A 26643-nucleotide genomic window follows, 5' to 3' on the forward strand; every position below is an offset into this window, starting at 1 on the left:
TCTTTTGCCTCTTCAGTTTCCTACACTCAGTATATAGTACTGTTAACGATATCCAAGGAGATCTAGTGAGAGACTATGGTGAAGGAAGAAAGGAATGTGCTTGTGGCAATAGGTTCAACCTGAATTGAGAAAGAGCTCAGGCTAGGAATTGTGTTTTGTTTGCTAGTTTTCCCTTCAAAAGTTTCCCAGTGCAAATAAGTGCTGGTCACATAACCACCACCCTATACTGGAAACCTACTGACTGCTATACTTACCTACATGCCTCCAGCTTTCATTCAGACTGTATTACACGATCCATTGTCTACAGCCAAGGGCTATGATACAGCCGCATTTGCTCCAATCCCTCAGACAGAGACAAACTCCTACAAGATCTTTATCAAGCATTCTTAAAACTACAATACCCACCTGGGGAAGTGAGGAAACAGATTGACAGAGCAAGATGGGTACCCAGAAGTCACCTACTACAGGACAGGCCCAACAAGGAAAATAACAGAACACCACTGGCCATCACATACCGCCCCCAGCTAAAACCTCTCCAGCACATCAATGATCTACAACCTATCCTGGAAAACAATCCCTAACTCACAGACCTTGGGAGGCAGGCCAGCCCTTGTTTACAGACTACCTCCCCCCAAAACCTGAAGCAAATACTCACCAGCAACTATGCACCACACCACAGAAACACTAACCCAGGAACTGATCCCTGTAATCTTGCCTACTCTGTCCCCATATCTACTCTAGTGACATCATCAGAGGACCCAACCACATCAGTCACACCATCAGGGACTCATTCAACTGCACATTTACTAATGGGATATATGCCATCATGTGCTAGCAATGCCCCTCTGCCATGGACATTGTCCAAACTGGACAGTCTCTATGTAAATGAATAATCGGACACAAATTGGACATCAGGAATGGTAACATACAAAAGCCAGTAGAAGAACACTTCAATCTCCCTGGGCATTCTATAACAGATTTAAAAGTAATACTTGAACAAAAAACCATGAAAAACAAACTTCAAAGAGAAACTGAGGAACTAAAATTCATTTGCAAATTTAGCACCATTAATTTGGGCTTGAATAGGGACTGGGAGTGGCTGGCTCACTACAAAAACAACTTTCCCTCTCCTGGTATTGACACCTCTTCATCAGTTATTGGGAGTGGACTACACACACCCTGATTGAATTGGCCCTGTTAACACTGGTTCTCCATTTGTAAGGTAACTCCCTTCTCTTCATGTATCAGTATAATAATGCCTTCATCTGTAATTTTCACTCCATGCATCTGAAGAAGTGGGTGTTTTACCCATGAAAGCTTATGCCCAAATAAATCTGTCAGTCTTTAAGGTGCCACTGGACTCCTCGTTGTTTCTTCACAAGTGTGTATGAGAGTTCACTCTCACAATAAAAAGTCAAAGAATAACTGAACACCACAACTAAAAATTCCAATAAGGTAAAATCAGTGATGAAAAGTCTCAGACATGATGATTACGATTATGCAATAAGTCCAGGCGATCAGGTGTTCACCCCACACTAGCCCAGAAAGGGGTTAATATGGCCTAGGAGGGGATAAGTAATCCAATAGGCCACTCCACAGGGAGAGTTAGGCTTGATGAGCAAGCACTGATGAAAGATGGAGCCCAGCTGAGCAGGAGTAGCTGTGGGCTTGTATAAAGCCAGGAAGTGAGAACAAATAGGGCTACAGTGTGGGAGCCTGCAGGCAGCATCTGGGCTTAGAGAGAAGGGATGAAACCTGGGGGAGACTCAGGGCCAGCTCCAGGGTTTTGGCCGCCCCAAGCAGCCAAAAAAAAAAAAAAAAAGCCACAATCGCGATCTGCAGCGGCAATTCGGTGGAAGGTCCTTCGCTTGGAGCGGGAGTGAGGGACCGTCCGCCGAATTGCCGCCGAATAGCTGGACCTGCCGCCCCTCTCCGGATTGGCAGCCCCAAGCACCTGCTTGCCAAGCTGATGCCTGGAGCCGGCCCTGGGGAGAGTAGAAGCCCTCTTGACCTAGAGGGAAGGGTTTTACGCAGAAGAGATGTGGATAAAGAAGCCTGATAGAGATAGAGTAGGAACCAGTCCAGGGAAGTAACAGCAAGGTTTGGGAGGGAGCAGACCTTGGCTGCTGATTGTAGGGTCACTGCACTGGAGCCTGGTATAATGGCCAGGCCCAGATTCCCCTACCAGCCTTGAATTGGATGACTGCTCTGAATGATACCCAGACAGTCAGTCCAGGGATAGTTTGATTTCCTGGAAGGGAAAAATTACAGTGACCTGGCCAGAGGGCCAAGCCAGAAAGAGGGAGCATCCTAACTCACAAAGGGGAAGCACTAACTCCTTGAGCATGAGAGGGCCTGTGGTGCAAATGAGAGACAGGAAGGGATGTCAGACCTGGTGGAGTTATTCCCCAGATGGAACCACAAGGAAGTGCCCCAGTGTTGAGCAGTGTAACCTGTGGCAACCCATATTTCCACTCCTCTCTTCTGCTGGCCTAGCCCTAAAATGTTTTTTCACTTGTTCTTAATTCATCATAAAGTTTTCTAAAGTACACAAAACAAAGAGAAACCTATTCATGTCCCATCCCCTTCCTACCTCCCACTCCTTTTTTTAAACAAAAAGCCTTTCAGGATTTCTTTATGTATTGCTAAAAAGCTAAAGGCAGAAGAACTACTACATTTTTTGATTGTAGGTCAGCTTTAAGCAGGAACTTCACTGTAAAGTGATTAAAGGGCCACTTTTCATGTTTTCCAGGTAGCAGAATAATAGCAGTAAGTATTAGGGTTTTAAATAAAAAAAGAATCTGAATTACTAATCTGCTGAGGTATTTTTTTCTATTATAATCTTTATGAAGGCACATACTCAAAATGGCAAGCAAAAGGAAATGTGCCAAGCTAGAGGTTGCTGTTATCTGTTTCTCCTATGATGTCTTCTGTACTTACTGCTTCTACTCAGGAAAATGTCACAGCCTTTACAATTTTTAGGTCCAGATGTTCTTGTACTGCATAGGTGGATGACAGCTTTAGGATACTCCAGTGCTTGTCATGTGCTGTGGAAAAATTAAAGCCTACAGGAGGCTGAAGCAAATGTAAAATATGGTCAAATATCAGCTTCTGCATGAAATTAATTTTTTTTAAAAGGGATATTTAGAAAGTTGAAGATTTTAGCACAGGATCTTGCAAATTATACATCTTGTTTGCTGTAAGTTAAATTTTATGGGGTGGAGGCAATGTTTCCAGTGTGTATGCTCTGTGATGGGGTGGTCTGCCTGACTCCCCCTTAAAGGAGGTAGAGCCTACTCACCAACAACCCACACTGCCATGTGGCATGGCCTTTTAAGGGAGTGTGAGGTCCAATATAAGGACCTGAGGAAGATATGGAGAGAGAGGAAGTGGTCTCAGGAATGAACAATGCTGGGAGGGGGAGAGTTCTGTCACTGTATCTTTAAGGGCCCAGGAACAGGGGTCATGCAGAAAGAGCAGGGCAAGGCTCCCCCACCATCCTGTTGGGGTCACTAAGCCTACCTGAGCCAAAGTTCTTCCATGTTTAACTCTGATCGACCTCAACAACCAAGGACAGGAATTGGAATGTGTAAACAGTCAGTTAGCAATTACGACCTTGCTCATACCAGGTACCAAACGATAATGATGAGGTTTGCATGTTTCTAGCTGGGGAAGGGGTAATAAACTAAGGGTAAACAGAACCAAATAACTGTTGAGAGGAGTGTTACTAACAAGCTAGATTTATAGCCCTAGAATGATTTAATTGCTTAAATGTATAAACATGCCTTCGGTAGAGAGGGGAGGAAGAGTGCTAGAGAGGGGGGGCTTAGTTGTAAAATGTATAAAGAAGAGAGAAACTGTTTTTGCTGGTGTGCTTGATTTGAGACTTGCCTGTCTCCTTGCACCACTTTGAGATCTCAAATAAACTTTGATTGTTTCTCCTCCCCGGTATGTTTATTGACGCGAAGCACACCGGGCAACGAACCCCACTGTTGCTGTCCTCGGGCCTGTGCCGGCAACAATCCCAACCAATTAGGAATGATTTGAGAGAAGGAGACCAGCTGCCCCCTCCTAGAGTTACCATCCGTCTGGGTTTCCCCGGACATGTCCGGCTTTTTTAGCTTTAAATGGCTGTCCAGGGGTGGGATTTCTAATAAGATAGAAATGTCCAGGATTTCCCCCTTCCCCTCATGCAGAGTGCGGTGTGGCTGATTGGACGACTGTGCCTGATTGAAAACCACTCGCAGCCACTGGGGCCTCTAGCAGCCAGAGTCCCTCCTCCTCCCCCGCTCCCTCCTCCCCCGCAGAGCAGCGCCTTATTTGTTTGGCTACATGTGGAGCCTGCAGCTCTCCCTCGGCCTGGTAGGGGAGGCAGGTAAGGGACAGGGAACGGAGGGGTTAGATTGGTCGGGGGTTCTGGGGGGCTGTCAGGAGAAGGGGGTATAGAGAGTGGTTGGGGCAGGCAGGGGACAGGGAACGGGGAGACTTAGATAGGGGGTGGGGTCCTGGGGGCAATTAGGGTGGGGGGGACAGGTAGGGGGATTCTGAGGGGGGTGGAAAGTGTGAGGGGGCGGGGCTAGGGCAGCACCCCTTGTCCTCTTTTTTGATTGTTGAAATATGGTAACCCTACCCCCTCCTCCATATCAGGGCAGATGCCTGCAGGGACTAGGAAGACTCCAGCAGGCCCTTGAGTTAGCAGGGAGAGTAAACACCAGCAGGAGGTGGCTTCCTGCTGGATCCTCCTAGCTTGAAGATTAATCAAGGAAAAAGCTGCCTGCTGAGGCAGAAGCTGGCCTATGCCCTACACCTGGTTAAATTATAACCCAGACCCTAAGGAGGAGGGCTAGGGCCTCCTCCTACAAGGAGAGAGAGTGGCTGTTTAAAGTACAACCTCAGCTCCAGGAAGGAGACTGAGGCGTAGAGGTCTCCTGAACCAGAACAGAATGCCGGACTCTTAGGGTACATCTGCACTGCACACACTCCTTACAGTGATGTGTAGAGTGCAGACACTGCACATCCCCCACCCCCCAGCATTGGTACATGTGACAGTGTAAGCAGTGAGGCACTGCTTAGGTGAGTAAAGACATGCCAGATCCTTAGATAATGTACCCTACACAGCTCTCTACTCACCCAAGCAATGCCTCCCCCATCCATGATGCTATTTTAGCTGTGTAGTGCTGTGCTATATCCCTGCTGCAGGAGTCTCTCTGATGTGAAGAAATGGCTCTGGCAGGGGAGGCCCCATAAGCTCCCTGCTACTGGGGCATCTCCCCACTGCCAGAGCCTTTCACTGACACATGATGCATTCAGCCTGCTTTGCACTGCAGCATTTAGCCACAAGTACCCTCCATGTCCCCACCAGTTGTGTGCAGTATAGACATACCCTTTTGGGGGTGACCTGGGGCAACTAACAAAGTAAATCACCCTTTGTAGAAAACTTAATACAGCAGACCCCACAAAAGTGGTGCATGATCTTGACCAACCTAAGTTTTATAATTGATTGAAAGAACTCAAGGAGAAAGGGGAGGGGGTCAGCATGCACCAGTCGGGACACAAGGTGGCATGCTGGAGAATCTCAACCCTTCACATACCCCTTTCACGTGGAAATCATTGTCCTCTGATAGTTACAATTCTGACACTGATTTATTTGTCCTAATAGCATCACTATTTGCTTATTTGCCTTCCTTTTGATAATAAGAATTATTTTTTAAAACTATGGACCCGATCAGCAGGTTGGGCTTTCTCCCTCTTCATGCAGAATAAGGGGTCAGCCACCTTTATGACAACTCCCCAGATCTATGCAGGATCCAGGATTCAAGATTAGGAAGACAGTGAGCCTCAGGTGGTTGTGTATCTTCCCCCCCACCTCAACAGGTACTTGGATGCTCTGGTGATGGGTGCTTGTGATGGGATCAACTCACCACAAGTGCCTCTTCATGGCCATGCATGGCAAGGCAGTTCCCTCTCTGCTGGAGTCTGCTGCCACCAGCTGCTCCACTTCTGCAGTGCTCTGCCTCTTCCTGTGACTTGGACCTCCAGCCAAGTCACTTCAAAGTGTCTCCCCTTCCAGGGTATTCTATAAACGAACAGCAAGGGAAAAAACAAACAGTTAATAAGAGAGGGGAATGACTCCCTCTCAGGCTGCATTGGGATCTGGCCCTCCCTTTCCTCAGGGAGGGGACTTCAGGGAGTGGTTGTCTGGGAAGTTTCTGCCTTCAGGTCAGCCCTTTCCTCGAGAGCTGAGGGTTGTGTTTATTGTGCTTCTCCCTAATCTGCCAACAAGTGAGCTGTTCTGCTCCCTTGTAACTCTTTCTGCAGCCTGTGCATGCCTTGCGGGTGTGGCAGGGTGGAACTGGCTGAGCCCAGAGCAACTTCTTAGTACCAGATAAACAAAATCAGATCAGAAGCCAAAATAGCATAGGATTGCACTAACTTATGAGCAGAGATGCTCTGTGCTGTAGAACCCCTTTACTTACGCGGAAGCCCACAGAGTATCACTAGTGTTCCATAGAATCCTTACTTATGGCCCCCAGAAGTGAAATATTTTTAAAACCAAGGAATGATTAGATCAGTTTTTGGCAGCTGTATCCTTTTGCAGAAAGTGTTGTTCCAATTATTATTTCTTTTAGCATACAATAACCCCATCATCTGAGGACCACAATAAGGACAATCAAAGTCTGCAGAGGACACAAATTGGGGAAGTGGTAAATAATGAGGAGGACAGCTTACTGATCGAGTGATCTGGATTGCTTGTGCCCAGTGTACCTAGCTAACAATATGCATTTTAATACGGCTAATTGTAAATGTACAGACCTAAGAACAAAGAATAAAGGCCATATTTACAGGATTGGGGAAGCAGTGATTCTGAAAAAGATTTGAGGGTTGTGGTGGATAATCAGTTGAATATGACCTCCCAGTTCGATGCTCAGGCCAAAAGAGCTAATGTGACCCTTGGATGCACACACAGGAGAATATAGAGTAGGAAGAGAGGTTATTTTACTTCTGTATTTGGCACTGGTGTGACTGCTGCTGGAACACTGTGTCCAGTTCCCATGCCCACAATTCAAGAAGGATGTTGATAAACTGGAGAGGGTTCAGAGAGATACCCCAAGAATCACTGAAGGATTAGAAAATATGCCTTACATTGATAGACTCAAGGACCTCAATCTATTTAACTTTTAAAAAAACAGAAGGTTAAGGGGTGGCTTGATTACAATCCATAAGTACCTCTATGGGAAACCAAAAAGTTGATAATGGAGCAGGGATGGTAATTAACCACTGGAAAAATTTACCAAAGGTCATGGTGTATTCTCCATCATTGGCAAATTTTTAATCAAGACTGCATTTTTCCCCTAAAAGATCTGCTCTAGGAATTAGTTTGGGGAAGTTCTATGGCTTGTGTTATACAGGAGGTTAGACTGGATGATCACAATGGTCCCTTTTGGCATTGGAATCTCTGAATTTTATCCATTTATTGCAGACATGCTGTCCTGTATAATGAGAAGACTGCACAGTGCAGTGACACAAGTGAAGCTGCAGGAAGTTCTGCTATTGAGACGGCAATTTGAGAATGCTAGAGTCCTCACTTCCATACCTGGCAAAATTCCAGCTACAATAAGAGATTTGCCTCCTTTGCAACTTGTTTACTGACACTGAGGAAATAGTACTAACATGCATAGCATTTAGCAAAATTTTATTCTCAATTGACCCATACCTGTATACTGTAGTTAAATTGTGATATTAATTATCAATGATTTTGAACAGTTTCATGAAAGTGCAGCAAGTACATATAAGATTCCAGTGGTTTCAAAACTGAGGTATGTGTGCCACTAATGGCACATAGGCCAGTCACAAGGTAAGCAGGGTTGGCTTATCAGAACAAAAATATATTATAACTATACAAAGGCAGTGCACCAAGTACATTTTTTTTCAATTTTAGATGTGGTATACTCAGGTCATAAAGTCTGAGAACTTGCTGTACTAAAATATATATCCACTTCAGAGTGGATAAACATCATGCTTATGAGATCCTGAGTCCTATAGCCCTAAAACTGTTTTTATGCTGTATGGACATACCTAAATAAAATTCAAAAATATACATTTATAATTTCCTAGAGATCAGTTCTGACACCTACTCCAATAAAGAAAGAGATCCTGAAAATGTAATATTTACTTTGATTTAAAAGAAGTTTCTACATATGTATCTTACTTTCAGGAGTTTGTCCATTCAAAATATTTAAATATATGATCATTTGATTCTGAACTACCAAAATACAATAATTTCCCTCTTGAACAAATATCAAAGATGAGGGAAAATTTAAGTCCAGCAGTCTTTTACGATGAACATTATAGTTTGTATGGTGGGGCAAATTAATATAAACAGCCACATAATCAGATGTTCCACATTGATATTGATGCCTTTTAATATCCCCTTACATGGCTACAAGTGTTAATTCATGCAACTTTTCTGCTTTCAACACCATTACTACTGCATCAACATGTCACCTAAATAACTGTAATTAGGCATTCTCTGTAGTTGCTGATTACAGTATGCTGATGAACATTCCCACTGGATTTAACAGCCTCTTTCATAACTACAATAATCATCTCATATTATAATGTCTGTGCTTCTGAAGACTTCTTAAATAATCTAAAATTTAAATTGTACAGACTGTTGATTATTGCAATCTAAAGTTCAACAGGAGCTTAATCAAAAAGGTTCAAGTATCACATCACTGACATCTAGTAAGCAATATGGTAATATAAATCTTGGGTAATAAATACTTAAGCTGTTTGGTCTTCGAACCAGAGTAAACTTTTTACAAAAAAGTCTGCTTTCCTACTTATAGAAAACCAGAGCACGTCTGAGTTCAGTCTGTGCTGCAAAGAAAAAAATAATGTTAGTATTTTTGTTTTGTTATTTAATCCTTCAACAAAGGTTTCTTCAGTTCGTTAGTTAAGGACAAGTGTTGTAGTTTTGTCCTAAAAAGAATGAGTGACATCTGAAAAGTGAAAGCATATAATGAAGTCTGAGATTAAGATTATTTATTATTATTTTGGCTTTCAAACCTAAGAGATCAAAAATTAAATCCACTCTGCTTATTGCATTTCATGACCTACATTTTCTTTGACTTGAAACTGGGGAAATCCAGATGCGCTTGTAGTCACCTATACAAGGCGACTACAAACTTTGATATTTAGACACAACTAACCGACTCTGCAGTCAATAAGGAATGTAACATATTCACAGTGTTGCATGTTCCTTAGTAGTCTGGTGAAATGACCTGTCCTTAATATTTAAACATTCCAGGAGGGACTGAAAGTTTCTAAGATACCAGACTGTGGTAATTCCCACAAAGAAAGAAATAGTGAAGTTTCAGAACATAAGAATGGCAATCTTGGGTCAGACCAATGGTCCATCTTGCCCAGTATCCAGTCATCCAACAGTGGCCGGTACCAGATGCTTCAGAGGGAATGAACAGAACAGGGCAATTATCAAGTAATCCATCTCCTGTCAACCAGTCCCAGCTTCTAGCAGTCAGAGTTTAGGGACACCCACAGCATGGTGCTACATCCCTGGCCATCTTGGCTAATAGCCATTGATGTACCTATCCTCCATGAACTTATCTAATTCTTTTATGAACCATTTATGCTTTTGGCCTTTGACACCCCCTATTAATCTGCCTATTAATTTCATCACATGACCCCTGATTCATGTGCCACATGAAGGGGTAAATAACAGTTTATTTGCTTTCATCACACCAGTCATGATTTTGTAGACCTCTATCATATCTCATAGATTCACTGACTTTAAGGCCAGAAGGGACCATCTTGATCATCTAGTCTGACCTTCTGTGCATCACAGGCTACAGAACTTCACCCATCCCTTCCTGTAATAGACTGCTAACCTCTGGCTGAGTTACTGAAGTCCTCAAAGCATGACTTAAAGACTTCAAGTTACAGAGAATCCACCATTTACTCTAGTTCAAACCTGCAAGTGACCCGGGCCCCATGCTGCAGAGGAGGTGAACCCCCCCAAGGTTTCTGCCAATATGACCTGGGGGAAAATTCCTTCCCAATCCCAAATATGGGAATCAGTTGAATCCTTAGCATGTGGCCAAGAACCACCAGCCAGACACCTAGGAAAGAATTCTCTGTAGTAACTCAGAACCCTCCCCATGTAGTTACCCATCTCTGGCCATTGTGGATTTCTATTACTAGCAGTTGCAGATGGGTCACATGACATTGTAGGCAATCTCATCATACCATCCCCTCCATAAATTTATCAAGCTCAGTCTTGAATCAAGAGATATTTTTGTCCCCACTGCTCCCTTTCGAAGGTTATTCCAGAATTTCACTCCTCTGATGGTTAGAAACCTTCATCTAATTTTAAACCTAAACTTGCTGATTGCCAGTTTATATTGATTTGTTCTTGTGTCAAGACTGGTGCTTATCTTAACTCCTCTCCCTCACTGCTATTTATCCCTCTGATGTACTTATAGGGAGCAATCATATATCCCCTCAGCTTTGAAGTGGTTAGGTTAAACAAACCAAGCTTCTTGATTATTCTTTTGTAAGGTAGGTTTTCCATTCCTCTCATCATCCTAGTAGCTCTTCTACGCACCTGTTCCAATTTGAATTAATACTGTAACAGTCTTTGAGATCCTCTGCTGGTGTGAACATGCACAACTCCACCTAAATCAATGGGACTATGCTTTGTCTGGAACAATCTGAAATCAGATTGGTCCCCTTAGAATTTCTTTTGATTAACAATTAGTATTTGGGACTTTCACGTTTACGTCTAAATTACCTTATATCCCAAGTTCATGTTGAAATGGATGATTTTCATTAGTTAGCACTTTTTATTGTTTGGAATACAATCATCTTCTTCATTCACCATTTCTTGATCAGAAAAATTAATTGCCTTTTAGAAGGTTTCTGAAGAAAAATAACCCTCACACCCCATAGCCAAAAAATCTTAACCCACACATGCACTTCTGAGATATTAAATTCTCACGATCAGATCCTCTGAACACTTACACAAGTGAATGAAATGTCTGACCCTTATGTTTTTACAGGTGCCTTCATCTTTCCATTCAATTCAAAATTGATTAGCATAGAGACAATCCCTATTTAAAAGGGAAGCAAATGGCTGATTTTCAGGCATGAGAATCTTAAAGCTTTCAGCTGATGACATTAATTAAAGGAGCAGATGAATACTCATGGGTAAAAAGTAACTCACTTCACCCTTAAGTAAACAGAATTATCTATTTTTAAAAATGAACTGTTTTGCCTAATCCTAATTTTTTACATGTGAACTCAAAACACCACTCTAGAGAAGAAAGAAACAGAAAAATGCCTTAGAGTATTCTTAATATGTGAAGCACTACATTGTCTAGATTACTTTTGCTCATTCCAGGTTTCTGGCCTCCATTTCAACTGTTACCATTCAAAGCTTTCTTGAGAGATGCTGTTGACCTTTAAGTTCCAGGCAGCATTTAAGTCTACCTACTGTAGCATATCCATATGAATAATTTTTGGGGGGGAAACAGGTCATTTTTGCCCTTTAATTCCCCATAATACAAGAGAAAAGAGTCCGGGCCAAAGGAAATCAATTGTAACTTATCCCTTGTCGAATATCAGCAAACACTATGTCACAAAACCAATGTGAAGAAATGGAGTATGGATTTTCTGCTGACATTTGTAAAGTGTTTGTGCCAAAGTATTTTTCTAATATAGCAAAGGTTACAGTTTAACAAATTAAAGCACATGTTTCTTTTGAACTGACATGATGGTCATTTGGGTTAATTTAAATGCTGTGTATTTTTCTAATAAATGCTTAACCTAACCTGCTGTGCCCACTCTGCATTATTCTGCAGTAAGTAATTGCTTTTTCATCAAAAGTGAGTTGAATGAGATAGTGTAATAGCCCACTTTTGAGCCTATGATTTTAACTAATATAATGAGTGGAAAGAATACATGCTGTTTTAAATGTAGTATAAATTTACCCCATGTTTATACCAGTAATAGCTCCTTTCTCTATTTGGGACATAGGTACCTAGACAGTGGTGCAATCCCAATTTTTACAATTGCTGGTGATTCCACTGCCTCTTAAGTATGGGGATGCTTAAAGTGGATACTTTCTTTATTAAAAGGACTATCATTAAAATCTTTTCAAGTACCCACCACTAGTTCTATATGACCTAATTTTAAATCTGCTTTATCTGTGTATTTTGTACTGCTGGATTATAGTAGAATGAATTTTCATTTAATTTGTAAATATATAAATATGGCATATTAATTATTAAGTATATATAATTAAGCATAGCATCAATAGAATCCTGTATCTTATCAGAGCACAAAATGTTCTCTGGAACTAATTTCAGTGCAATCACTCAGGGAACACTATATGTAATTTTATAGTTGAAACTTTATTCTCTGCTGCCTTCCATGTAGTCAAGTCTTACAAGAAAATCTATTGTAAACTTTACATCAATATAAATACCTCCATAAAGGTACTATATGTTACCCATACAGTATATGCATGACTTCATAATAGATTATTCTATGGGTAACCCAATATAAGTTATTATGGAACTTAAAATGTACTGTATTTGGAGCCAAGGAGCATATGAATGTTTCCACTTAATCACCAGTGGGTTACATAATGCCTCTATAGTACCATAGCCATACGTTGGCTCCATTTAACTGGACATAGATTGCCTAGACAGTCTAGAAAAAAAATAGTTCCCACATCTTTGTGAATTTCTGTATAGCTTGCATCATCATTTAGGGCTCATCCAAAGTCTGCTGAAGTCAGTGGGTGTCTCTCCACTGGAGTCAGTGGGCTTTGGAGCAGGCTGTTAAAGCGTACAAAAATTGGTTGTTCCAGACAGGATATCATCATCCATCACCTCCTCACTTTCTCCCTGTGGACAGTGGTCTTTGTGTCCTCTGTTAAGGGCTGGCTCCAGGCACCAGCCGAGCAAGCTGGTGCTTGGGGTGGCAGCTTGTAGGAGGCGGCATTCCGCCCAATCCTAGGGCGGCACGGGCGCTTTTTTTTTTTGGCTTTGCTGTTCTGGCCGCCGTGGATTTTTTTTTTGCTTGGGGTGGCCAGAAAGCCAGGGCTGGCCCTGTTTCTGTTCCTTCTTTGAGAGTTCTGGATCCTTTTTCTGATTCTTTGCTTGCCTGTTGGCTGCATTCACCTAAGTAAGTTTGGGGGTCTGATGCTGTGCTGCACCTCTTGGAGACTCAGTTCAGATGATGTCATCAAAGGAGAGTGGAATGAAAGATAGCTTTAAACCATCTATGCCCCATTCAGGTTCTGGGCCAGCTGTGCTCTGAAATTGCTTTCACTTATGGCAGCCTCCTAAGGGCTGCTTCTGGGCTGTCATAGCCCTAAATCTCTTTAGCATCATGTAGCAAAGATGTCCCCTTCTACCTCTGGCATGACCTTATGCAGCTAGAGACTGCAAAGGGACTAGTGCAGGGCCAATGATATGGGCTGTAAATTGCTCCCGTGCCAGGGGAATTCTTCTCCAACAACTTGTGGTACCCTCTGAGCTCCTGTATGCCAGATTGGCAAAGGGCACCGATGGGGGAAAAACTCCCCAAATCTTCCCTATACCTTTTTCTTTCTACCTTTCCCAAACGATTTTGCTTTGTTGCTTTAGAGCAGACATTGTATAATGGGGGGTGGGGGTGGGAAATCACGATTTGACTCATGATTTTACATTAGACATGTTACACTTGGCTAAAAATGTAAAATACACCTATGTGCCAGGTCTTTACACTTTTTAAAAAGATCTTATTAGTGACATGCAATGTAACACATGAAACTGATAAAGATCTTGTTATTGATATCAAGGTCTTGCCTTGTCTGATCCCTATTATACAAGTGATCTCATCCAGTATAAATGGCCCAGCATACACACTTCATTCAAAGTGAGCATCTTTGGGTGTACAAACCTCACACTGGGGAACAGGGGCTAAGGACCAACTCTGGTTGCAAGATGCTCCGCCCAGCTGTGCCTGATAGCCATGGAAGTGGAACATAAGAAGGCTCAGCACAGTTTAGAATGGTCAGTGCAAGGGAGCAGGCCTGCACTGATAGCTCCTGCAGGAATACAGTAGGACCCCCCACACTGCTCCGAACCAGACCTTCATTCAGAGACATGCTACCACAGAAGGGACAATGGAGAATCTGCTCTTGAGTGTGGGGGAACCTTCTGATCCCTTTCTGGTGGGACACACTGCAGGCTGTAAGTTAGGCCTTCGCTATACCTCTGGAGAGGCAGGGACATGGTGGGAAGTATCCTAGTGACTAGGTTACGTAGTATCCTTGTCCAGATTGCACAGCTGAGATACCTGTCCCAGGGCCCCGAATTGGAACCTGGTGGAGTGGGATGGCCCGTGTTCCCCTACCACCAGCCCTGGACTTGAACCACTAGGTGCTACTGACAATCCACAGACTTTGGCCATTAGGTAGTATGGCTAGCCAGTGCTCTGACTGCTGGGGATGTGATCTAGGGAGACAGTCCTTCTATAATACTGTGTCTATTTTATTTACACTGCAATATGTAAGCATAATAATTGTGAGATATGCATTACCAGTAGTATCCAGAATATAGTATTTAGGTACAGTATTCAATTTAAAGCACATTATTCCTATCATTGCTAATGGGAACTATGAACAATTCCAAGATCCCAAACCTTTAACATTTAACTAGAACTTTCCTATTATGTCTATTTGTTTTATTATTGTACCTTTGTGGTAGGCACTGTACAAATGTGGAACAAGATGGTCCCTGCCCCAATGAGCTTGCAATTTAAGAGGAGTGTCCATGAAAGGCCTTGAAAGAGAATAGAAGTAGTTTATATTTGATGAAATAGTGAAAGGTGAACCGATGAAGGGATGTAAAGGGAGGGATGATATGGTCAAAGCAATGGACTAGGAAAATGTACATGAGCACACAGTACTGGTGAAGGAGGATTAAAAAAGCCTTCCCAACATATTGCACTCTTCTGCAGAGTCCAACCAAAATCCCAGTTGATGAAATCTCAGTACACCAGGACTCTGGCAGCTAGCATTGATTGTGAAGCTAGCCTCAGAAAGGGAAGGGGAAGGGCAGAAAGTGGGACTTGGCTCCACCTCCCTCTGAACAAGTCAACAATGATGCTAAGGAAGAAGTCTCACTGCAATCTGTGAAAGAATATATCAGTAGGTGCTGCTTCATGCATCCTGCTGGCCCCACCACACTGCCAGAGGGACTGACGATCACAAAAATACCTGTAGAATGAGCTTTCAGTGCACACCTTCGCCTCTTCCCATCTCTTTCCTCCAAAGAGGACAGCGGTTAAGAGCTAAATTTGACTGTTATTTTTGGTTTAGATAATACAGTAAAATTGTGTTATCCAGCACTTTACCAACCGGAAAGCTTTATAAACTGGCATGTCTTCATTGAAAGTCCGGTTTATGGTCCAGTTGGTGTGGGGCTGGCAGACTCCCTACCTGGCTATGTGTGGCTCCCTGGAAGCGGCAACATGTCCCTGCTGCTCCTAGGTGGAGGAACAGCCATGGGGTCTGTGCGCTGCCCAGGCCCTGCCCCAAGCACTGGCTCTGCAGCTCCCATTAGCCAAGAACCATAGCCTATGGGAGCTGTGGGGATGGTGCCTGCGGGCGGAGGCAGCGCGCAGAGTCACCTAGCCACACCTCTGTCTAGGAACAGCTGCGCCTCCATCTAGGAGCAGCAGGAACATGTCACCACTTTTGGGGAGTTGCCTGAGGTGAGCACCCCCTGGATCCACCACCCTGCACCCTCTCCTGTGCCTCAGCCCCCTGCCCTGAGCCCCCTCCCTCACCCAAACTCCCTCCCCCTTAGTTAACTGGAATATTTTACTTACCAGCACCCCTCATTCCCATCATCAATGAAACCAATTTAAGGCTTATAAAAATGAGACATAATATCCTCTAAGATGAAAGGGAAGGATTTTGCTCACCTACACATATCAAAGTGCTTAGACAATACAGGAACAGGCACTACTGAAAAACCTAAGAAAGATGAATAGATAGTGGAGATATGCAAAGCGCTGTCTTCCATACCCAGCTCTGCTATTTCAGTGTCAACTCCTGCTATTTCAGCCCTGGTCTTCTCTTATCAATGCCTCGTAAATAGTCACAGCAAATCTCATCCAATATGTAGAGGATTAATAATGTGGAATTTCAAGGAATAGGATAAGAACACTACATTCAGTTTTGACTTATGGCCTAACAATAATCAAGTGCCTATGTATTATTTATCATAGTAGTGCCTAAAAATCTCATCTTAGATTGGGACCCCGTTGTGCTAGGTGCTGTGCAAACAAGTAGTATGAACTTTTCATGGCTCTTAATCTAAATAAACAAGACAGACAAAGATTGGGAGGAAGAAAGTTTTATCCCCTGCCCCCATTACCAATGGGGAATTGAACCACAGGATTAAGTGACTCCTGTAACAGCACACAGGAATTAAACTTCTATCTCTTAAGACCTTTTCTAATGCTGTAAGCTCCAGACAAATTTCCTCTCACAAAAGCATCCTGATTTGAAGTCAGACCTCCAGATAGCATCAATCCACTACTCACATACTTCCACATTCTCCCCTCATTTTAAATGTTTAATTTAATGCCTGACCATCAATGCATGAATTTAAACAACATATGTACCAGAAACCTCTGCTTCTTTTCTGTGCCATTCTCTGCACTTACCTGCTTTAACTCACCCAGCTTTCTCTGAACACTCACACTATGGGCCAGGTAGTGGATGGTACGGAACCACTAAGACAAATCGATGACACTTGGTGATTCCCCCTTATGCTAGGGGAATCTGCAGGAAGGCTGTTAAGCCAATTTTCTGTCTGTTTTGCACTTCCAGAGCAGGGGAAGGAGTATGATCTTGTAAGGGTGTGTCTACCTAGGATATTAGTACAGAACAGCTATTCCTAATGAACTCAATGTGTGGAAGCTTTTATTCTACATTAATTTAATCCACTTCCATAGATTAAATCCACTCCTGGATTTAATGAGTTCATTAGGAATAGTGAATCTGCTTTAAGTTAACACCTTATTCTGGATTAACTTTCATGTATAGACAAACTGTAAATAAAGATGTCCAAACAATTCATTCTTATGTCCCAGCTCTTGAGAAAAGTCACTATTTACTATGCTGATGCCTCTTGACTGAAATACACTAAGTTTGCCAAAGTTGGCCAATGTCTCTTATATCTAAGTAGTATTAGAATTTATTTACAGATGTTATCCATGGTGGCTCTGATCATCCAGAAAAGATAAGTAGCCATAAAGCTGTTTTAACTATTCACTTTCTCTTATATAGGGGAAATCTCAGGTGGTTCCTATGTTGCCACCCCCTACTGGACACTGGCCCAGGAGGCATATAAGCCATTGGGCCTACTAATTTAAGTAAATATCCTAAGTCTTTGCAGTCCTGTTTGTTTGTAAACACCATGGTTGAATTCACTGAACACTGAATGCCTAGATACTTTGACCAGTATTTTTTAACCTGATATTCAAATGCTCAGACATCCAGTACTCTCAAAATATCAGTTTCCTCTTGTTAATATACTCCTATATGAAGATTCTGCCATTTACACCAGACAGGGATAAAAACACAACTCCCTAGTATGTCCAAAGTCTCTGTTCTAATGATCTACTGGGGGAAGCTGGAGGGCATATTGTTTCCAGGCAGATTAAGGTAAAGAGTTCAGAATGCATAATTAATTAAAACGAGATTATGTGAGTAGGACCTCGTTCATGGAGCCATGAACTGTCACTGTACTTTTCTAACTGAAATAGAAAGCTGTTCTCCTTTTACCTTCAACAGTGTGAATGGTTCACTTATTGGAAGACCCCACCTCTGGCTTTCAGAATGTGAACACAAGATTTCCTGCATATTAAACATGGTTTACTTGATTGCTTCAAAACAAAATGATGAAAATAAGATCCAGAACTTAAACAAAATTTAGCTATGAAATTCTCCAATGCTAGGATATGTACTAGACTGAGTTTTCATATGAAATGATGAGTAACATGTGATCCTCAAAAATATTAAATTCCTATACTTGAAATTGTGAGGGCAGTTTACCTATCACAACGGCTAAAGTCTGGACACACTGATGCTGTCACACAACATTACACTGTTGCACTTTCCCAGTGCCACCTGCCCAAACCTACTGGTGGCCCTGGATGAATACATACTTCAAGCACTGTACAAACTAGTGAGTCGGTGTGATGTAGCAATGCTAATTTAAATTACAGCACATATCTAACTCATTACAGTCATTTTGTCATTGGAGCTCCCAAAAGGAACACAGAGGATAGCTATCTTGTGTACAGATGTGGTCTTCTCATCTCAAAAAAGTTACTGGCATTAGAAAAGGTTCAGAGAAGGACAACTAAAATGATTAGGGGTTTGGAACGGGTCCCATATTAGGAGAGATTAAGGAGGCTAGGACTTTTCAGGTTGGAAAAGAGGAGACTAAGGGAAGGGGGTATGAGAGGTATATAAAATAATGAATGATGTGGAAAAAGTGAATAAGGAAAAGTTATTTACTTGTTCCCACAATATAAGAACTAGGGGCCACCAAATGAAATTAATGGGCAGCAGATTTAAAACAAATAAAAGGAAGTTCTTTACACATCGCACAGTCAACTTGTGGAATTCCTTGCCTGAGGAGGTTGTGAAGGCTAGGACTATAACAGGGTTTAAAAAGAGAACTGGATAAATTCATGGAGGTTAAGTCCATTCATAGTTATTAGCCAGGATGGGTAAGGAATGGTGTCCCTGGCCTCTGTTTGTCAGAGGGTGATAATGGATGGCAGGAGAGAGATCACTTGATCATTACCTGTTAGGTTCACTCCCTCTGGGGCACCTTGTATTGGCCACTGTCAGTAGACAGGATACTGGGCTGGATGGACCTTTGGTCTGACCAAGTACAACCATTCTTATGTTCTTATGTGAGGAGCACAGAATGAGAGTAGGGCCAAGAACATTTGCATTCTATAGCACTCCGGAGTTACTGGGCAGATCCTGATTTACTTTATCAGTATCAATTCAATGAAAGAAGATTTGACAACGTCAACTCAGGACACAAAAATGCGGTGCTCACCCACCCACCAGGGAATGAATTAGCATCTCTTTTTGACCGGTCTAGCTGCCTTCAAATACACATTGATAAGGTGCAGGAGTTAATTGCATGTACATCACTTGTACAAGCGCTGATTGTCAGTCCTGAATTGTGCCACATCTGACATCACAGTCCCATCCAGTCAGCAAAGTCTAGTGTCTTTCACTCTGTGCCCCTCCACCGCTGTCTGAAATAGTCCTAGTGTATCAAGGCACACACCAAGGACCATTTGTTTTCATAAGCTAAGGACTCAAGTGGGAGATCATAAACATTCAAAATATGCTTGAGATTTGATTTAAGTTAACGATTGTACAACAGATCTATTGTAATTTTCAACTGTGTTAAGGAGTTCTTAGAACAAAGAATAGACACTTTCTATTCAGCATGTATTTAAATCAAAAGTAAATAAAAACAAGTTAAAATAATATTGTGTTGTCATGCCCTCAATTACTACACTTAATATTTGTTATTTGCAGAAACTACATCATTTAAGATAGCAACAGGTGAGAGTTCAGGAGAAATTACCAAGCCAAAACCTAGTTTACACACAGGTCTTTGAATATTGTTTAGTATTTCTATTACAGTTGCATCTAGAGACCCCAGTCAGGATAGGGACCCCATTGTGCTAGCCCACACAGTAAGAAATAGTCCCCTGCCCTGAAGAGCTTACCATCTAAATAGACAGAAACTAATAGCCAAAGAACAGAACTTACATTTCCCTCTGAATGCTGACACTGTTTTTAATTTTCCCAAACCAGCCCCTCACTCTCACCCTCCCTCTTGCCACAAGGCACAATTATCCCTTAATTATCTCCTTTTCACCCCAACTCCTGTCTGATGAATCAGAAGCCCTGACTTTACACCATTCAAGAAGATGGTAGTAACTTTTTAACTCATGAAAATCAAACAGGTACAACAAATACATTGACTATTGATGTATTCTCTTTCTTTCTAATACTTTTAAAATTGAATGAATTACCTGAGATCTCATTTATTTCTTGCAATGATAGCTGACTATATCATATTATAAAAGCCTAAAAATGTGTCATGTGTGATAGCTTTTTAATGAGCAATCTCCGAAATAAATGTTAGTATTTTAACATCCAATCCTTGCACTTTGAGAATATAAAAATATTTTTGTTTTTGGTTCACCCATCTCATATTATGTTGATTTTATTGCATAGAAAGTGTGCTTTTCCTCTACTTATCTAGGCTATGACAATCTTAGACTGTTGTATGTCTCACTTCCAGAATTTTTAATGGACTATAAACTACTGCACACTCACTAATGCCTGTGAAAAGTCATGAAGTTGTAAAATTGCATTAGTGCTATAGAGTACAATATATTTTTTAAATGACTGAAAATGAGAACTGCAGAATAAGATCCAGGAGGTTACGCTTTTCCATTCTGATTGAGATTAGATTTGAGAGTGAAAGAAAATGATTTCCAGGGGATAAAAGAAGAGAGTGACAATCAACGTCACTTTTATGTGTAATCCCCATGTGACATTTTACCAGCTCCTGGAGCTGCAAACAGCCTCGAAGGGTCTCTACCAAAAGGCCTTTAGTGGTAATAAGAACAGGAGTACTTGTGGCACTTAGAGACTAACAAATTTGTTAGTCTAAGTGCCACAAGTACTCCTGTTCTTTTTGCAGATACAGACTAACACGGCTGCTACTCTGAAATCTGTCATTTAGCGGTAATGGTTACCAGATTCGGGATGGGGATGGAAGGAACAGGACACTTCTGCAAAGGTCAATAGGGAGGCTGCTGCATGGGGGTAATCTGAGGGGACAGCTTGACTCTATACAAAGGAGAGTTTACTTTCATTTTTGGTGTAGAAGCTGGGAGAGAGACAGAACAGCGGAGGGAGTCCCTGATAAACTCCCACTGCCTCCAAAGGGAGTTTTGCACTGCTGTGAGACTCTAAGCTGCCTGGACCAGGTAGCTCCAGCCCTATAGTAACCAGCGTCCCACAGTGGCACAGAGATCCGAACCAGCTACTGAAAGCCAGCCCAGACTCCAGGAGAATTCCAGACCAGGGAATCAATGAGTCCAATTGGAATCAAGAGACAGCTCTATCCTGCCAAGTGGTGAAGATAAAATTAGATGACATTTGATTAAATCAGCCAATCATAGAATATCAGGGTTGGAAGGGACCTCAAGAGGTCATCTAGTCCAACCCCCTGCTCAAAGCAGGACCAATTCCCAACTAAATCATCCCAGCCAGGGCTGTGTCAAGCCAGGCCTTAAAAACTTCCAAGGAAGGAGACTCCACCACCTCCCTAGGTAACGCATTCCAGTGCTTCACCACCCTCCTAGTGAAATAGTGTTTCCTAATATCCAACCTGGACCTCCCCCACTGCAACTTCAGACCATTGCTCCTTGTTCTGTCATCTGCCACCACTGAGAACAGCTGAGCTCCATCCTCTTTGGAACCCTCCTTCAGGTAGTTGAAGGCTGCTATCAAATCCCCCCTCATTCTTCTCTTCTGGAGACTAAACAATCCCAGTTCCCTCAGCCTCTCCTCATAAGTCATGGGCTCCAGACCCCTAATCATTTTTGTTGCCCTCCGCTGGACTCTTTCCAATTTTTCCACATCCTTCTTGTACTGTGGGGCCCAAAACTGGACACAGTATTCCAGATGAGGCCTCACCAATGTCGAATAAAGGGGAACGATCACGTTCCTCGATCTGCTGGCAATGCCCCTACTTCTACAGCCCAAAATGCCGTTAGCCTTCTTGGCAACAAGAGCACACTGTTGACTCATATCCAGCTTTTCGTCCACTGTGACCCCTAGGTCCTTTTCTGCAGAAATGCCACAGAGCTGCAGCCCTCCATCTTAGGAAACTCAGCCTCAGACTACTCTCTGCCTTGGGAAGTTGCCAGGGAGAGCTGGAGTCTGAGTGTTGGGAGGCAGGGAATTAGTTATTTATTAATTTTTAAAGTTAACTAATAATTTATAAACCTCTCCTTCCCTAGAGGGTATTTTCCTGTTCCCACTAAAGTCTCCCTTTGTTACTCTGTTATTTGTGGGTATGTGATTCCTTTCTTGGGAGTTGTTTTATTTACTTTATTGTCCCTTGTGTACTTCCAGAATTTGTGTACTTTTGTGTACTTCCAGACTGGGCTTTACAGTCCTTGCCAGCTAGTAGAAGAATTGTTTTTCTCAAGGGACAATCCTGTGTACCTGGCACAGTGAGAAGTCACATGGGTGGAGGCCCCAGGAACCAGAAAAGAACCCAGGACCGGACCCATATGAGGAGAGGGGAGAAGCTATTCCAAATATTGGTTATAGCAAGCACCAAGGAGAGAGAAAGAAAGAGCGTTAAGCCACACCTGAGAAGAGGAGACCTGGAAAGGTCCTAGAGAAATGTACTCAGTGCAACTGAATGCAGAGTCTTTGTATGGCAGTGGGAAGAAAAGGGGTCAGGACTCTTTCAAGGGTTGCATTCGACTTATGAGGGGGAAGAGGGGAAACTTATCTGAATGGAGCCAAGGGAGAACAGGAAGGGGCCAGACCAGGTGAAGTTATCGACTCACCATGGGCACTGGGGGTAAAGGGAAAGTACTTAGATGCTCTGAATTTTGGAAAGAACCCTGTCTCTCATCATCAATCATCAGCATCACCCTGCCACCCATGGGATCAGAATAGGACTATATTTTTATAATCTGATGCAGGCATTGTGTTAGTTGTCTTTTCGAGGCAAGGAAGGAATAGGTCCATAAAAGCACAAAGCTCTAGAAAAGGAGATGTGTCATGATTGAGCATAAAAGGATTCTTAGTTTTAGGGCTGTGCTTACTGTTAAGCATGTGTTTAAGTGCTTCCTGGAACTGGGGCCTTGATGCTCAATGAGAAATCAAGAAAACAGAATAAGAGTGAGAAAATAAAATAGTAATGGTCGGAAAAGCTAGTAGGGAAAAATTGTTTATAAAATAAATAGCTAAAGAAGAAAAATGGGGGATGCACTCATGGAAGTCTGGAGAAAAAGATACAAGTAAAACCCAAAGGACAAAGTAAAGTAAGAAAGGGTAGGAAAATGGTAGGAAAAAGATTTTTGAACAGTTTATTCACAGGGACTGCGTGTGCATGCACATGCACAGGGATCTATCTGTACAGATCCAGGCACAGGATCAGAACTTGTATTAGTTACCACAAAGCACAGGGGTGTGGTATGGGGCCTTCTTAGTCTGCATGAAAACCCTCCCCAGAACTGTCACGATTGATGTGGCTAAATCGCGTCACAGAGGGGCTGTCATGTGGGTGCCTTCTACTTAAGCTAAACTTCCCCAAGCTGTGTTCATTTAGGCAAGATTTTCAACAGTGACTAGTAAGTTTGGGTGCCCAGTTTGAGATACCTTAAAAGGGACCTGATTTTCAGAGGGTGGATGCTCAGCATTTTCTGCAAATCAACCCCATTTAGTGTCTCAAGACGGGCACCTAAACTCATTAGTCACTGTTGAAAATCTTGGTCAAAATACAGCAATAGGCATGTAGCTCATGAGTTGTAAAAATATCTCCTCTCCCCATGGATAGGCCTGTAGCCTAATGCTCCAAATCACCCACACTTTTCTAAACCACAGGGATCCATCTGTCACTCTAGCTTTCTCATTATGTACCTAAAAGCATTTTATAATGAAGGGGGAAAAAATTGTTCTAGTGTGCTCCATCTGACCTCAGACAGAGCTGTCACTCAAGTGCTGTGTAAATTTAGCATTTTATTTATAAACATAAGAATTCTAACACAGAAAAATACAAACACTCACATATGAATCAAAGAGAATGGGGCCGATCTTTCAAACTTGATTTATGTGAGCAGTCCTCATTGAAGTAAATGACTTTACTTGGGCAATGAGATTATTTGTTTATGTAAGGACTGCTCATAAAAGAGAGAATTTGTGGACTCAAACCTAGTATCTTTATGCAAGAAAATATATAGTTTATGTTTCCTCCGTTTTCATATGCTGTGAAGTCCTGTGTGTATACAACACAACACAAACACACACACAGAAAATCAGTAGACACCTTTAGAAAATTGTCATGGGTATAGAAAATCCCATTTACAGCAATATTTAAAATTCTGAGATGAGTAAATTAGTTAATTAATCTAAATCTTCTGGCTCAGTGACAGATACCAAATCAGAGTTCTTAGCTATGCATTTTATATATGCATGCAATCTCTAGCTCCAGCTTTGGATTTTGGCCAGGAAAAACTTGCTGCCTTTAGATCAGAGTTTAAATTTACTATTTAAACAGCCAAGGTGTTTCCGCCTTTGTCGGATTATTCTTAAGGAATCTGAGAACACTTGAGCCTTGTTCCCAGAGTAAGATATGTTCCCTTTCTTTGCGAACCCTCATGACATGAAAAATGTTTAAGAACTACCATTAAAGTAGGGACATGATTCTGTCAAATTTAGTTTGCTAATAGGTTCATCATTTACTGATATACTATGGAGATGTTTCAGAAAGAAGCCTCCTTGAGGGTTGCATGGATAATTGACCTGAGAGTCCCTAAGCTAATAAAGAAAGCACTCATTTGTATACCTCACTAATGGCAGATATGCACGAAGTAAACAACATAAAACCTTGGGTTTTAATCCATTATCCATTTTGGCTGGCCCTTGCACGAATACATAGTTGGGGAGGGTTCAAGTAGCCACAGTTGCAGACCCTGAGCCAGATTCTTAGCTGATGTAAATTGGCCTAACTATTGACTTCAAGGCACCTATGCCAGTTTGCACCTGGGGAGAATCCAGCCCCCTGTGTTCTCATAAATTAGGGGCAGCTTCTTTTTTAGTGGGATGCACCTTGGAAGGTGTGGGGAACTGGACTACTATGGGACAATGCATTAGGTACACTCCCTGCTGTATGCTGGGGAACTCTAGGAAGCACTCAGTATTTTTACAAGAAAAGCACACAGGATATAGTTTGTCACCACAGCTGGTCAAGTGAGTGCAGTTAGCACCATAATCCCATGCATGCCATGGGGGTAGCTGCATCAAGGGATCTGCCATAGAGGAAGCTCTTTCACCTTCCTCCAGAAGTTCTTCAGATAGGGATGTAATTTTGAAAGTTCCACAGAACCCCAATCAGCCTATCTCCTGGATACCCAAGCCTCACTGCCACTGACCCTACCTACTTTCTAAGTTGAACTGGCCTGTTGTGGGTCTCCAGCAGAACAGGGTAATTGCAGGCATCCTGTGCCACTGTATCTGTCCTTTGATTTTCTTCCCCACAGGTGCTAGCATCCTGGGTTCTGCCAGCAAAACCCATGTGAATAAAGCCCACAAATAATGTTAAGAATTCAACTTTCCCTACACAGACACATATCTGCACTGGAGAAAGGGAGGAAAGGCACCATTCCCTGAGCAGAAGTACCCAGAGGCATTATTCCTGTCTAATAATAATGCCGCCAAAGGTGCTGGGGGACAGTGTTGAAAAGCAGGTTATGCAATGTGATCTAAAGTACTCCTCCCATTGCAGTCTGATGAATGGATAGGGGTTGGGCTCCAACCCACCAGATTCTTTCTGGGTTCAGTGCTGCAGCCTCTGTGCCCTGGTTCTTTACAGCAGCTGCAAGAAGGAAATACAGAGTTCCCCATGCCCTCTCCTGCACTCTAATACCCCTGTACAAGGCCAACCTGACGATCTTGAACTTTACTGTTTAATCAGATGTTGTTTGGTTACTTTGAATAACAATAACGTTTGCAAACAAATTCAGACAATTTAGGTCTGGAGTGTATTTCAAGCTATTGTCACCTGCAAAACTCAACCCATTCAGTCCACTTATTATGACCACAATGAGCTTTCATAAAACAGATCATTCCTCAACTCAACCTACCAGTAAATCTTTTATCTTTTTAAATTTTCAGTTCTGACTGAAGAGCTACAGTACAAAGGTTGCCAATAATGGCTAAAACTGAGCATTTAGAAGTAAATTACTAAGTATAATGGGAAGATGTGGATTTAATTTGCATTAACCATAAAAAAAGACTGGACTTTAGCCAGCATTCAGATTTATTAACATTCAGAAATGCTGTCACAGCTCATGTGTACATGGGACATTAGTCATGCATTTTGTTAATCTAACATAATATGGAACATAATTTATCAGGACATCAAAATAATAGCTTTTACTCCATTTCCCCATCTCTATGAGGACATGCACAATAGACTCTGAAGCTATACATGCACTCTATTAGAGCTAATTGAAAATAGATGATACAATTAACCTGCTTCTTAGTAAAAAACATTAACACTTAATGTAAAATTCTAATCACAATAAAAAAGGTTAACATTGGAAGGAAATGTAGTGTATAATTCAAAATCATCCTGTTTTCTTTCTTACAAAACAACCATAAGAAGCTACAATTAAAAAAAGTCAGAAGTATCATAAGAATCAGATGGGCCAGCTTTGCTTACTGTACTTCAATTTTCCATGGGACTGTGACATTTCAGT

General features: G+C 42.1%; 1 long non-coding RNA gene across 1 annotated transcript in view; it reads right to left on the reverse strand.

Annotated features, from left to right (window-relative positions):
• LOC135982040 (uncharacterized) overlaps window positions 1-26643 on the reverse strand; it is a 64211-nt gene that overhangs the window by 18674 nt on the left and 18894 nt on the right. Inside the window, exon 2 of the long non-coding RNA XR_010599240.1 lies at window positions 5922-6076. This is a non-coding gene — a long non-coding RNA (uncharacterized LOC135982040). The remainder of the gene's footprint in view (window positions 1-5921; window positions 6077-26643) is intronic.

The sequence above is a fragment of the Chrysemys picta genome, chromosome 3 (genome assembly GCF_011386835.1).
Source record: "Chrysemys picta bellii isolate R12L10 chromosome 3, ASM1138683v2, whole genome shotgun sequence".
Classification (NCBI taxonomy): Eukaryota; Metazoa; Chordata; order Testudines; family Emydidae; genus Chrysemys; species Chrysemys picta.